The following is a 12298-nucleotide window of genomic DNA, read 5'->3' on the forward strand; positions in this document are numbered from 1 at the left end:
GAAATGCTTTGTAGTGAGACCCACCTGTTGGTTCTGGAGCTGCCATATTGAACAACACAAAACAAATATTCTTCTCATAACAGCCCTTCAAATATTTCAAGACAGGAATTGTTTTATATGATTTCCTCCTTTTTAGACAAATATCCTCTTTTCAGCAACAGCTGTTCTGTCATCTGTTGCTCGTTAAACATGTACTCAAAACTGAGCACCTTACTTCAAATATGTTCTGACCGGTACATAAAAGTCAGGCTCTTGTTTCACAACCTTCTTTTCTCTATGCATCTCTTGACTGCAAATGGAGGAAAGCAAAGCATCACTGTTCTGACTCTCTTCCAGCCATGGGAGGTGCAGAGGACTTGTAGAATATTTTTAGCTAGTGATATTTAGTCAAAAGCGTGGGGGGTACATATATCTCTTTTAATTAATGCTTTTATTTTGTAATTTTTCAGGTAAATACCCAGAAGTGGGCTAACAAGATCATATGGACTTTCTATTTTTTTTTTTTTTTGAGGAATTCTGTTTTTTGTAGTGGCTGCACCAAAGCAATTTGGCTGCACCAAAGCAATTTCCCACCAACAGTGCATAAGGGACCCCTTTTTTCTACATCCTCACCAACACTTGTTTCTTATGTTTTATTTTTATTTTTGGATAATAACCATCCTCACAGTTGTGAGGGCACATCTCAATGTTGTTTTGAGCTACATTTCAATAATAATAACGAGATGAGGATCATCATTTTATGTTTATCAACCATCTGTATGTCTTCTTTAGTGAAATGTCTATTCAGATCTTCTGTCCAATTTTTACTTGGATTGCCTTTTTTTGTTGAGTTTTATGATTTATTTGTGTATTTTGAATATTAACCCCTTCGAGGATGTCTGATGTGCAAACACCTCTCCCTCAGTAGGATGTCTTTTGTTTTGTTCCTAGTTGCTTTTGATATGTTTGATATAATCCCATTTATTTACTTTTTTTAGTTTGATATAATCCCATTTTTTTATTTTGTTTTTGTTTCCCTTACTGTAGGAGTCAGTTTCCTAAATACATCATTGAGGTCAATGTCACGGAGTGTTTTTCCTGTTGTCTCCTGTGTATTTATAGTTCCCCTCCTTACATCCATTTTAGTCCATTTTAAATTGATTTTTGTGTGTGGTGTTAGATAATAGTCTAGTTTCATTCTTCTGCATTTGTCGATCTAGTTTCTAACACTTACTGAGGAGACTTTTCTTTCTCCATTGTAATTAATTGTCCATATGTGTGTGGTTTTATTTCTGGGCTCTCCATTCAGTTCCACTGATTTGTTTTAATCCCACTATGCTGTTTTGATTACTATAGCTTTGTTGTATAGTTTGAAGTTAGGGAGTGTGATATATCCATTCCTTGTTCTTTTTTTAAATCAGAATTTTTTTTGGCTAGTTGGGTTTTTTTGTTGTTTCAGGTAAGTTTCATAAGTTTTTGTTCTATCAATATTTCTGTGAATAATGTCCTTGGGATTTGGACAGGGATTACATTAAATCCTCATGTTGTTTCAGGTGACAGAGCCATTTTAACTGTGCTAATTCTTCTACTCTATGAGCAGTATCTCATTGCATCTCCTCTTTTTTCCAACTATATCTTACAATTTTCAATATATGGAATTTTCCCTTCTTTGTTTAAATTTATTCTAAGTTATTCTTTTCTTGCAGTTGTACATGAGGGCAAGATTTTAAGAAAAGTAATGTGACTTTAGAGTTAAAGGATAGATGAAGGTAGAGGAAGGGTTGGGAGGCTTTGATAGATTGAGGAAGAAGAAAAGGAATGTATAAAGGATCACTACAATTATTCAGGGGAGAGGAAACACAGAGAGGGTGTCATACTTGTAATTATATAACTTGGGGGTGATACTTGTCATTTATCATTAGCCAAATTCTTGAGGTTTTTTGGTTTTCTTGTGCTTAGCATGGTGCTGAAGGACTCTTGAATGAACTGTTGAGTGTATCAGCAAACAAATGAAAGTTAGTCACCATGGAAATGCAGAAGGTTTTAAAAAATGAAATCTTTTGAGTCTTGTGACATAAATTGGCAGCCAGACTTTGGAGGGGAAATGTTAAGTTGATGTGGACCTACTGACGTTGAGGTGCAGAAACAACCTACACATGAATTTTTCAATCATGCAATGAGAGTGTGCCTGGAGCTCTGAGAATGGCTAGGGTTGCAGGCATGTAGATCTGGGGAGAACATCAGATATGTGATGATGACAGTCATTTCAAGGCTCAGCACAAAACTCTGCAAAAGTAACAACATTAGTTTCACTCTTTTCTCACTTTGCAAAGTGCACTGTGCCCCCAGGGAAAAATTAGAGCTTTATTCCCATATAGGTTGACAAATCTTTTCTTTGTTTGTTTTTGTTTTTAGTACTTCTGTAGAACATATAGGAACGTCTTTGAATTCAGCAGTTAGAGTCAGCTAAATTATGAAACTGAAGACTGTCTGGGTGTGGTCCTGTTTACTGGGAGCAGTGATTTATTTTATTACCTAAATTTCAGATCCTTTAATATGTTTCCTAAGACGTAATCTGATTTGGAAAATTATTGCAAAAATAAAACTGGAGAACAAGAACTAAACCATGTCCACGAGTTGTATTTGTTTTTGGAGAATATTTTTACGAATAGAAAATCAGTGTCTCTCAATCCACGCTAAATAAGTGTTGAACAAATTTTTTAACTATTAGTTTACAGATGTGCTAGCATTGTACCCCCTGCATTTCAGGGTGAAAGTTGTGGGGTAAAATAAAGGAAGAAAAATAAAAGAGAAATGAATAAACAGAATATAGCCCAAGAAGAAAGGTTCAGGGAGAGGATTGTTTTCCTATGTTTTTTTAAAGAGCAGAGCAGCCAAAGTGCAGCTATTGTCACATCCCAGATGTGCATTGTAGAGAACGGATGGTGGCAGAGAGACCCAGATTTCAGACATGGCGTCTGACATTAGCGTCATAGTCCCCGGCCTGTGGATAAGCTGAGAGCCTTTACAGATCATCTCTAGAGAACCACCACCCTGATGGCATCAGCAATGACCTCGATGTGAAGGGCCTCGCATTCTTGTTTTGGCTCTGTCTGTGGCTAAGCATACGTCCCAGAGAAAGTCATTCAGAGTCTGCTTTAGCTTCCTGTCTGAATACATGATTCTTCCAACTTTATGGAGATGTTGCAAAATGAATTAGAGAAGGTATGAGAGAATGCTTTGTATTCTCCTAAGAAAAGTGCTCTGTGATTCTCAAGGATTATTATTAATTCACTGAGCATAAAGACTATAAACTAAGCTAAACAATAAATAGACTTGATGAAAGTGCTCACAGTTTCCTGCTCCGCATAACACAGATCTCTGCCTTGGCTGCTATTAGCACCAAATGAGCCCAGCTACTTGTTCCAAAAGTTTAATCAGTCATTTTATGTGATGGCACATTTGGTCATGTTGAAAGGAACATGCATAAAGATGAAACTAATGTTACCTGGGGACAGATTGACCCAAAATAGGGTTTTAGTAATTTGAGAACAGTATTTTACACACCACCACCACAATCACCCACATAACTGATGAAACAATAGGACAGCAACCAGGTGCCACCTGGACGTCAAGTTGTTGAGTTTGAAGATTAATCCCATCAATAGCAGCAGCAGAACGTGAGCCTGCAGAGGACGGAGCATCTTGCAGCAAATCTTTAATGTGTGGCTACTGATTGGACCTATCTCCTGCAATGTCTCAGTCAGGAAATCTGAGAAAATAAACAGATGAGAGGTTGAAGACCTGAAAATAAAAGTGGTGCAACTTAAGCCTTCAGCAGTTAAATTTATATTTAACAGTGATTAAGCACCGGGATCATACAAGGGCTGTAATTTCATCAGGAGGCATGAAAATGGCTGTGTTCATTTTTACTGAACAAAGCGGATTTAGTGCTTTCCGAAGAAAGGAAGAAGAAATTGAACTGTTAGCAAGCCACAAATAATTCTAGTTGATTTATGGTGGGCGAAATAGAAACTAATTTTTGAGGGAATCAATAAAAATAATTTTTATTGGGTAGTTTCTACAATATCTCTGAATCTATAAGTTTGTGATTTATAGATCAGTTTTCCAAAGACTGTAACAGGAACATTTTTTCCCTATATCTGCTCCATGCAGGGGTAGTTTAAATGAAGATCGCCTGACTCTGATTCCTGCCTTTTGCTCCAGCCACATCTGCTCCAAAAAAACACAGAGCCAGCAAGCCAACTGTGGACAGGCCTTGGTTGGTTGTTTTTTTTTTTTTTTAAGATTTATTTATTTATGCATATAAGAACTGGGGTGCAGACCATAGGTGCAGGGGGTGAGAGGACTCACCAGAGACAGAGCGGGGAGCAGAACAGGCGGATCCATTGAAATCCACTGCTGAGGGGAGCAGCGGGGAGACAGGAGAGGTCTGCTGTCCCATGTGGGTAGCTCCCTGGTCAGGATCGAACTCATGCCACAGTGGCTGCGGATAGCTTCACAGTAATGAGACTTAACCCCTTGCAGTAGGGTCTCGGACGTGGCCCTGCAGCTTGGCAGGGGGCGTTACCTCTCCCTGGGGTGCCCTTCTCTTCCTCTCGCTGGTTAGCTCCTGGTCACTCTTAGAGAAGCAGAACCTGGTCATTCCTATTTTTCTTTTTAATACTTGCGCCGACTGTCCCCACCTCTCCAGCATCACAAGTGAGGCCGCATCCTTACCCTCTGTCCCCCGAGCTTTTGCCTTTTTTTTACCCTGTGTTGACTTTTGCAATGTGACTGGCCCCCGCCGGCTCTCCCTACAAAGCCAGAGATCCCTAAGTCACCTGATGGGCAGCTGTCCGGGCACCACCACGCAGATTCTCCACTCCAGTTCTCACCACACTTTGTTCTAGATGTGGCCGGCATGGCAGGTGGCTGCGGGCGCGTTGCCTCATGTTCGTCCCATTTAGCCTTCGGATCATCTGAAGCATTTTGATTCAATTTCACTTTGCAGTAAATCTTTTTGCTCCAATTCAGCTTCATTACAATTTCCTTGCCGAGTCTGAGTTCTGGCATCTGGCACCAAATTCCATCTTGGGTCCATCGGGCCAGAGTCACAGTAGAAAGCAGCTTGGGCAGAAGGAGGCAGTGAAGACCTTTATCGCACCGTCTTGAGTCAGAGCTGGTTTTCCTTCCAACTGACTGCAGGTCCTGTGAGACAGGACTGAGGTGTGTCCCTCTGGCCGTCTGAAGAACCTGGAACATGGTCGATGCGTGGTCCTGAGAGAATAAATAAAGTATACGTGAGCGTAGACTCAGAATGGGGTATTTCTTTTATATTTTAATTCCCTTATGAGACAATTTGTTCTTCAACCAGGACAAAGCAGGTCTGTTTACCGGGAGGCCAGACAAAGGCACAGAGACTTCAGCTTGCAGGCTCCCCTCCCCCTCCTGTCTTGTCTTCACCACGAGAGGGTACTTGGTGGCTTTGTGGACCACATTTGGGGAAATATATGTTTATATTTTTTATGTTTATGTGTCTGATTTTTACGTTTCCTGGTTACATTTTTGTCACCTGTCACTGCGTAGAATGGAGATACCTGGTCCACAAGCTGGCCTCTCGTTCTCCTGCCAGCCAGAACTGGAGTCTGGCCCAAGAATGCGGGCCCCTCAGTGGTCTCCTGCTGCCTGTGAACTGAATCCCCAAGAGCGTTGTCCCTCACATCATCACCTGTACCCTCAAAGTCAAGCACATCGTCTCTACATAGTTGATGTTAATACAGAGTCGTTGTTGAACGACTGAATGATTGCCAAATGTCACTTGCCCCAGATCCTCTGTTGTAGGCTCTGCCACCGAGTGGAAAATCACATCACGCTTGGCAGATACCACGTCTGTGTTCTGCCCGCCCAGGGACACCATTTATGGAGGCGTGTGCTGCTTCTGGCTGAGCTTAGAGTAGTCTGGGCCCTGTGCTGGTTCCTCTCCATGCACTGAGTTTTCAGTCCAAGACTATGTCTGTTCCTCCACTTTGCCCAAACCCCAGAGCAGCCCACTGACATCTTCCACCTGCGAGGCTCTGAGGGGGTTCCCCCGTGCCCCCAGGCGTGGCACCCACTTGACTCAGACATGCTGGCTGAGTTGGATTCAATTTGAATTTCAAGGTGGAGTGCCCCTCGCCTCCCAGCTCACGGAGCATGCGCCGGAAGATGGGTCTCTTAGAAAAGGGGGGAAAGGAATGGGCCGAGGCTAGGGTAGGGGCCTCCCTGCTGCTCTGACCCCCTCCCGGTTCTTCATGAGCAGCTTCTTCATGAGGGAGCCGCAGCAGCAGGAAGCCATGTCCTTCGTAGGCATTTATGCCATTTTTCCTGAGGTTCAGATTCTATTAATCATGAATTGAAGCCAGATCTATTTCCCAATTATCATTCTAGGTTGAGGCAGTTTTCTAGAAGTGGGGCAAAGTCATCTTTGTGATTCTGTTCAGACCGTGGAGAGCCAGAATTCTAGAGTCCCAGAAGCCATTCCCTGATGAAATAAACCGCTGCGGTGTATGTGGTGGTGTCTGTCTTGATATGATTTTTAGATCTCTGCTCTCTAAGTTCATTAAAGCTTTTTTGCTTCTCAGTCAGTGTACGTTGTTAGCCTTAGGGTTCTGGACAAATTCCAATCTGAGCAATTAATTACATTTCAATGCTCAGCCCTGCCTGCAGTTTCAGCCAGAGAAAGTGCATTCTTTGTCTTCCTCAGCTAGTCACTGCTGATGGGGAAGCAGCTGTTGCCGCCTCCCCCGAGGAGAGCAGTTTCAGAAGTGGTGAGAGGGGGTCCTGCTTCATAGAGGGAGCTGCTCCAAGGGACGGGGACAAAAGGCATCCCTGTGAACTGGCGTTTTCACGGCCTCGGCCTCCGAACCATCCATCACTTCTCTTTTGAAGAGAGAGTTTAGGCCCGAACAAAATGGGAAGTGACTGTGTTTTCTTGAAGAGCTGTTCCTGAGCGGGATGGCTTCCTTTGAAGCCCTGTCAAAGGGATGTTTTTATTTTGTTTTTGTTTGTCTGAAATCCCTTCAGCTCGTCTCACCTCCTGGAAGGCCTCACACCATGGTCTGACATCACGCGGGGCCTAAGTGGTGGCCTTCACAGCTCAAAGAGACAAAGCACCCCAGATGCAGAGGGCGCTAATGGAGGAAGTCAAAGAAAGGAAAGGTGTTTTCTTTTTAACTTCAAATAGCAAAAGCAATTAATATTCTTCGGAAAGCACAGGTGATAACACAACTCCCACATGCACGTGGAGAGCTTCCCTGTGGCATGATCTGACAAGTCAGAAATGCAGCGAGCAGAGTTATATCCTGCGAGTTATTTTGAAAAAGTGGAGAGAATAACCCGTTCTAGATGTGCTCGCTCTCTCTCTCTCTCTCTCTCTCTCTCTGTGTTTTCCTTGGCCCAGACAACAGGCTTGATGGAATGATAATTGGATGTTGATGAAAAACATCAATCATCGTTGCGTTGCGCTCTGACTTATATTTGTTTAATGTTCAACTTTAAGTTGTGAAATCAACCCTTGAGTTGGGGAACGGTGATTACGTTTCTAAAACTTCATTCTTTCGCTTAATGGCCAAGGGTGAGTCATTCCTTCTATCAATAGGCTTATTGAAAGTCCCCCGATTGTTCACACAGGCTTGAAGGATTTGTCACATAAAGAAAAAAAATAAACAACCTTCTCAGATTGTTTTCTTTGACGCATCCTTCCTAAAGCTCATGGTTTTGGGTGCAGCCCTGTGGTTGGCCTTCCTGGTGGCCAGGCGAGCTGCATGCGATTCTGCATTTTCCACAACTGATCATCTCTGCTGCTTGATCAACGGCCTTGGGAGTCATTTCTCAGGGGTAAAACTCAGCCTCCAAGCACCAGGGCTGCATGCAAACAGCTGCTTGCGCTCAGCCCCCCACATCTAGCCATTATTTGGGGGGAACCATATCTCCTCCTCACAGTTATAGTCTTCCTCCTCCTGCCTCATGCCTGCATAGGAAGCAGGAGCAAACCCTCCTGTGGCTTTCAGCAATCACACGTCATTAGCATTTCACCAGGTCCATCACCCCTGTCTCTGAGCACCCCGGCTGAGGCCTTTTCTGATCCCGCCCTCCGGCCTCCCTCCTGTCACTCATCCAGGGCAACGCTTGTCTCCATCTTCTCACACGCTGCTTCTTCAGAGGCCTCATCTCAACCACAAATTATGAATTTTCTCTTAACTATCTTCCTCACTAGATTATAAGCAGTAAGAGGACACTGTCCCTGTCTTCATTTGCATTCTGTTCCGCCCCCCCCCTTTAATTCGTGCCCAGCAGAGGGTCTGCAAGATGCCATTTGTTAGATAAATAAACAAAGTAAAAAAACTCCCTGTCCTTGCAACTCTCATTCCTAAATGTACTTTTCCCCAAGTATCAGTGACCAAGATATTCAGCGTGCCTTTAGGAACACGCATTGAATTCCTTTTTAAAAATTTCCCCTATGTTGCCCTCATTAGGAACGTGGCACCAATATTTCCTTCTAACTTGTGGTTTTCATGGAGACACATTATTTCAGTTACAGAGTGTGGCTCTCGAGGCGTTTGTGTGTTGTACGGAATGTTCTCACCACCTCTTAGCTTCATTTTGATGTCAAGAGGGAAATGATGCATCAGGCATCCTACTAAGTACTTCTGCATATTAAAACCTAGTCTGTTCTCACAATAGCTACATAAGGTTGACTTTTTTTCACCATAGTATTTAAAATCTACTTACTCAAGTTTGGCTCAATTTGACTAATAATTGTATCTTTACTGCCTCTAGAGGAATAGTACGTGAACGTGAATTGAGGCTTATCATGAATTTATTTATTTATTTATTGTATTTATTTTTTAAAATAAATTTTATTTTTATATCCCCCATACAATTGCAATCCCCTTATTTTGACCCCAATCCCTCCCCTCCCTGCCCCCCCCAACCCCCCCATAGAGTGTCTCTGGTCCATAGTTGTTTGTTGATTTTGATTTTCACTTTCTTATAGTTAGTCTTTTTCCTGGTCCCTTATTTAAGTTTTCTAGATTCCTGCTATGAGTGAGACCATCCGGTATTTTTCTTCTTCTTTCTGGCTTATTTCGCTGAGCATGATCCCTTCCAGCGCCATCCATGTTGCTGCAAATGGCATGTGTTTATCTTTTTTGAATGCTGAGTAATATTCCATGGTGTATATGGACCACATCTTCTTGATCCAGTCATCTATTTTTGGGCATTTGGGCTGTTTCCAAAGCTTAGCTATTGTAAACAGTGCTGCTCTAAACATAGGGGTGCAGGTGCTCTTTGGAATGGATGTTTCTGTGTCCTTTGGGTAAATCCCTAGGAGTGGAATTGCTGGATCCTATGGAAGCTCTATGTTTAGTAGGTCCAGAAATCTCCACACAGCTCTCCATGGTGGCTGGACCCGTTTGCACTCCCACCATGAATTTATTTTTTTAGGTAACTTTCTTATTAACTACTTTACAACACTGTGTGAGGTCTAGGGGAAGAGGCCCATAGTTCTTCAGATGTGTGTTACCACCTGTGATTTTACAGGGAAAAAAAATGGAGAATCAGAGAGGTTTAGTCACTTCCCAAGGTCACACAGCTAGTTAATAAAATTATCAGGGTGAGCTGCCTAATTCTAAAGCCCATGCTTCCCTCATAAGTGATTGGGCATCAACATTAGGAGGCCAAGAAAAGAACCTTCCTGATTAAGTTCTGTTTTTGGCTTAGCGAGTTCAATCTTCTGATGAAAACAAGAATAACGTCTGGAAAGATTGGTAAACAATGGAACTGAACCTTTTGTTTAGACGGTCATCGGATTGCACTGACAAAATCAAATCCAGTTTTGGCTTGGATGGAGCTTCAGGCTGGGCTTTAGCCAAGACAGGCCTTTCTGCTATCAGTTTATAGATCAATTAAAACCAAAAATGCAAACTTTATGATGTGAAAGGTCAAAGGCTGGGATCAAGACCAGTGGACAGGTGTCTGAGGGAGTCCCTAGGACCCATGAGAAGTGGAGCAGAGACCAGGTAAATTTTACTCCCTGCTGATCCTGAGCATCAGGGGCTGGGAAACTTGTCAAAAAATATAGAACTCTCACAAAGGCAATTCAGTCACTGGACAAAAACTGCGTTATTTCTGCAGAGGGGCGTATTTGACAGCCCACCTGCCCTGGAATGTATCTCATCTCACAGCATATTCAGGTGTTGCCTGGACAGCAAAAATATCTTTCTGTTTCTGCATGCAGTCTAAATTTTATCACTTTAAAAGGCAAAAAGCAAAAGCATGAAATTTGCAAGGAAAACTCTTCTGGGGGACTTGGGATTGAATGAAACATGAAGTTAAATCATCAAATTGATTGGATTTTCCTATTTTCAGTCAGTCATTTCAGCATCGTGCACTCACAGTGATGGGCAGAATAGATCTGATTAGAGAAAACAGCTTACAAAGATTCATCTCTTATCTAGGCCTCGTACACCCAGGAACATTACTGAATGGTCAGACTAAGATTTTGTTTATGTACTTATATAATTTTCTTTCATCTTGGGCTTTCAAGGAGCTTTAGGAGGTTGCTTTTTGAGTTGATTAAACCTCACAACTTTACTAAACATGGTGTTGTAATATTACAGAGGAACACGCACGATTTCAGTTTCTTGTGTGAATTTTCTTTGGTTTTGAAATTAGCTAATAGTGGTGCCATCTATAAAAGTTTCCTTGTTTTAATAAAATTTTTGTGTTGGAGTTATTTTAGATGTACTGAAAAGTTGGACAGGTAGGAGCAAATTTCCATTTTTCCTAATGGAAACACCCTGGCATACTCAGTCCAAACTTAGTGAATGACTTAGTGTAGTATAGTTTTAACTGAGCCTATCGCTATAGAATTAACATTATATGATACTGGCAGCTACTTCTACAGATATGATTTGGATTTGGATTTCATGATTTTCCCCAGGTATGTCCTTTTTGGGATCCAGGATTTAATTCAGGATCACACTGTGTTTCGTAGTCATGCCTTCTTGGGCTCCTGTGGTCTGTGACAGTTTTGCAGACTTGCCTTGTTTTCATGATCTTGACATTTTTGAAGAGTACTTCTCAGGGATTTTGAAAATGTCCCTCATATTTTGCTCCTGGTCAGCTGGGGTTCATCAGAGGTTCATCACAGGTGTGATGAACATCACAGGTGTGATGTGTCCGTCTCTTCATCAGGGGATACATGATATCAATAAAACTTCATAATGGCAAGGTTAGGGCCTCCCTGGTGGCGCAGGGGTTAAGTCTCAGCACCGTGATGCTATTGGCAGCCTCTGCAGCATAAGTCCGATCCCTGGCCAGGGAGATACCCACATGGCGCAGCAGACCTCTCCTGTCTCGCCCGCTGCTCCCCTCAGCAGTGTATTCAGTCAGTCTGCCTGTTCTGTTCCCCACTCTGTCTCTGGTGAATTCTCTCATCCCCCACTGCTGGCCTGTACCCCAGCTCTTGTGTGCATAAATAAATAAATCTCTTTTTTAAAAAAATTGAGGTCCCCTGGTGGTGCAGCCGGTTGAGCGCAGTGCTATGAAGCTGTCTGCAGCCTCTGCAGTGCAGGTTCGATCCCCGGCTGGCCAGGGAGATACTCAAATGGCATGGCAGACCTCTCCTGTCTTGTCCACTGCTCCCCTCAGCAGTGATTTCGGTCCTCTGTCTGTTCTGCTCCCCACTCTGTCTCTGGTGAATCCTCTCACCCCTCACACCTCTGGCCTGTACCCCAGTTCTTGTATAAGTAAAATAAATCTTAAAAAAAGTGAGGATAGACTTGATCTCTTGGATAAGTAGTACTTGCCAGGTTTCTTCACTGTGAAGTGACTATTCCCACCCCCCCTTCCCCACTACATACTTTTAAAAGAGTCTCTAAGTTCTAATCCAGGTGGAATTTAATCAGGCTCTAGATGGAGGGAGGATAAAACAGGGTTGGGGAGGAGTATCTACATATAATTTGGAATTCTTTCCTAAGGAGGATACATCCCTTCTCCCCTTCTTACTTTTTTACTCACTCATCATATATATCAATGCAGCTCATTTCTATTTATTTTATCCTCTGGATTCTAATACAATATTACATTATTTATCTTGTTAATCAAATAGTTCTGTATCTGACTTCTATGAGTTTTTTCAGACTGTCTCCTATATAATGGCCTGTTCTTAAATCATTCCTTTAAGAGTCTACATTAGATATTTGTGTAATAACTCTGTTCTTTATGCAAACAGTTACAAATGTTCATTGCATGGATTGTGCTGCACCAAAGGCAA

Source organism: Talpa europaea (genome assembly GCF_964194135.1).
Source record: "Talpa europaea genome assembly, chromosome: 15".
NCBI classification, from domain to species: Eukaryota; Metazoa; Chordata; class Mammalia; order Eulipotyphla; family Talpidae; genus Talpa; species Talpa europaea.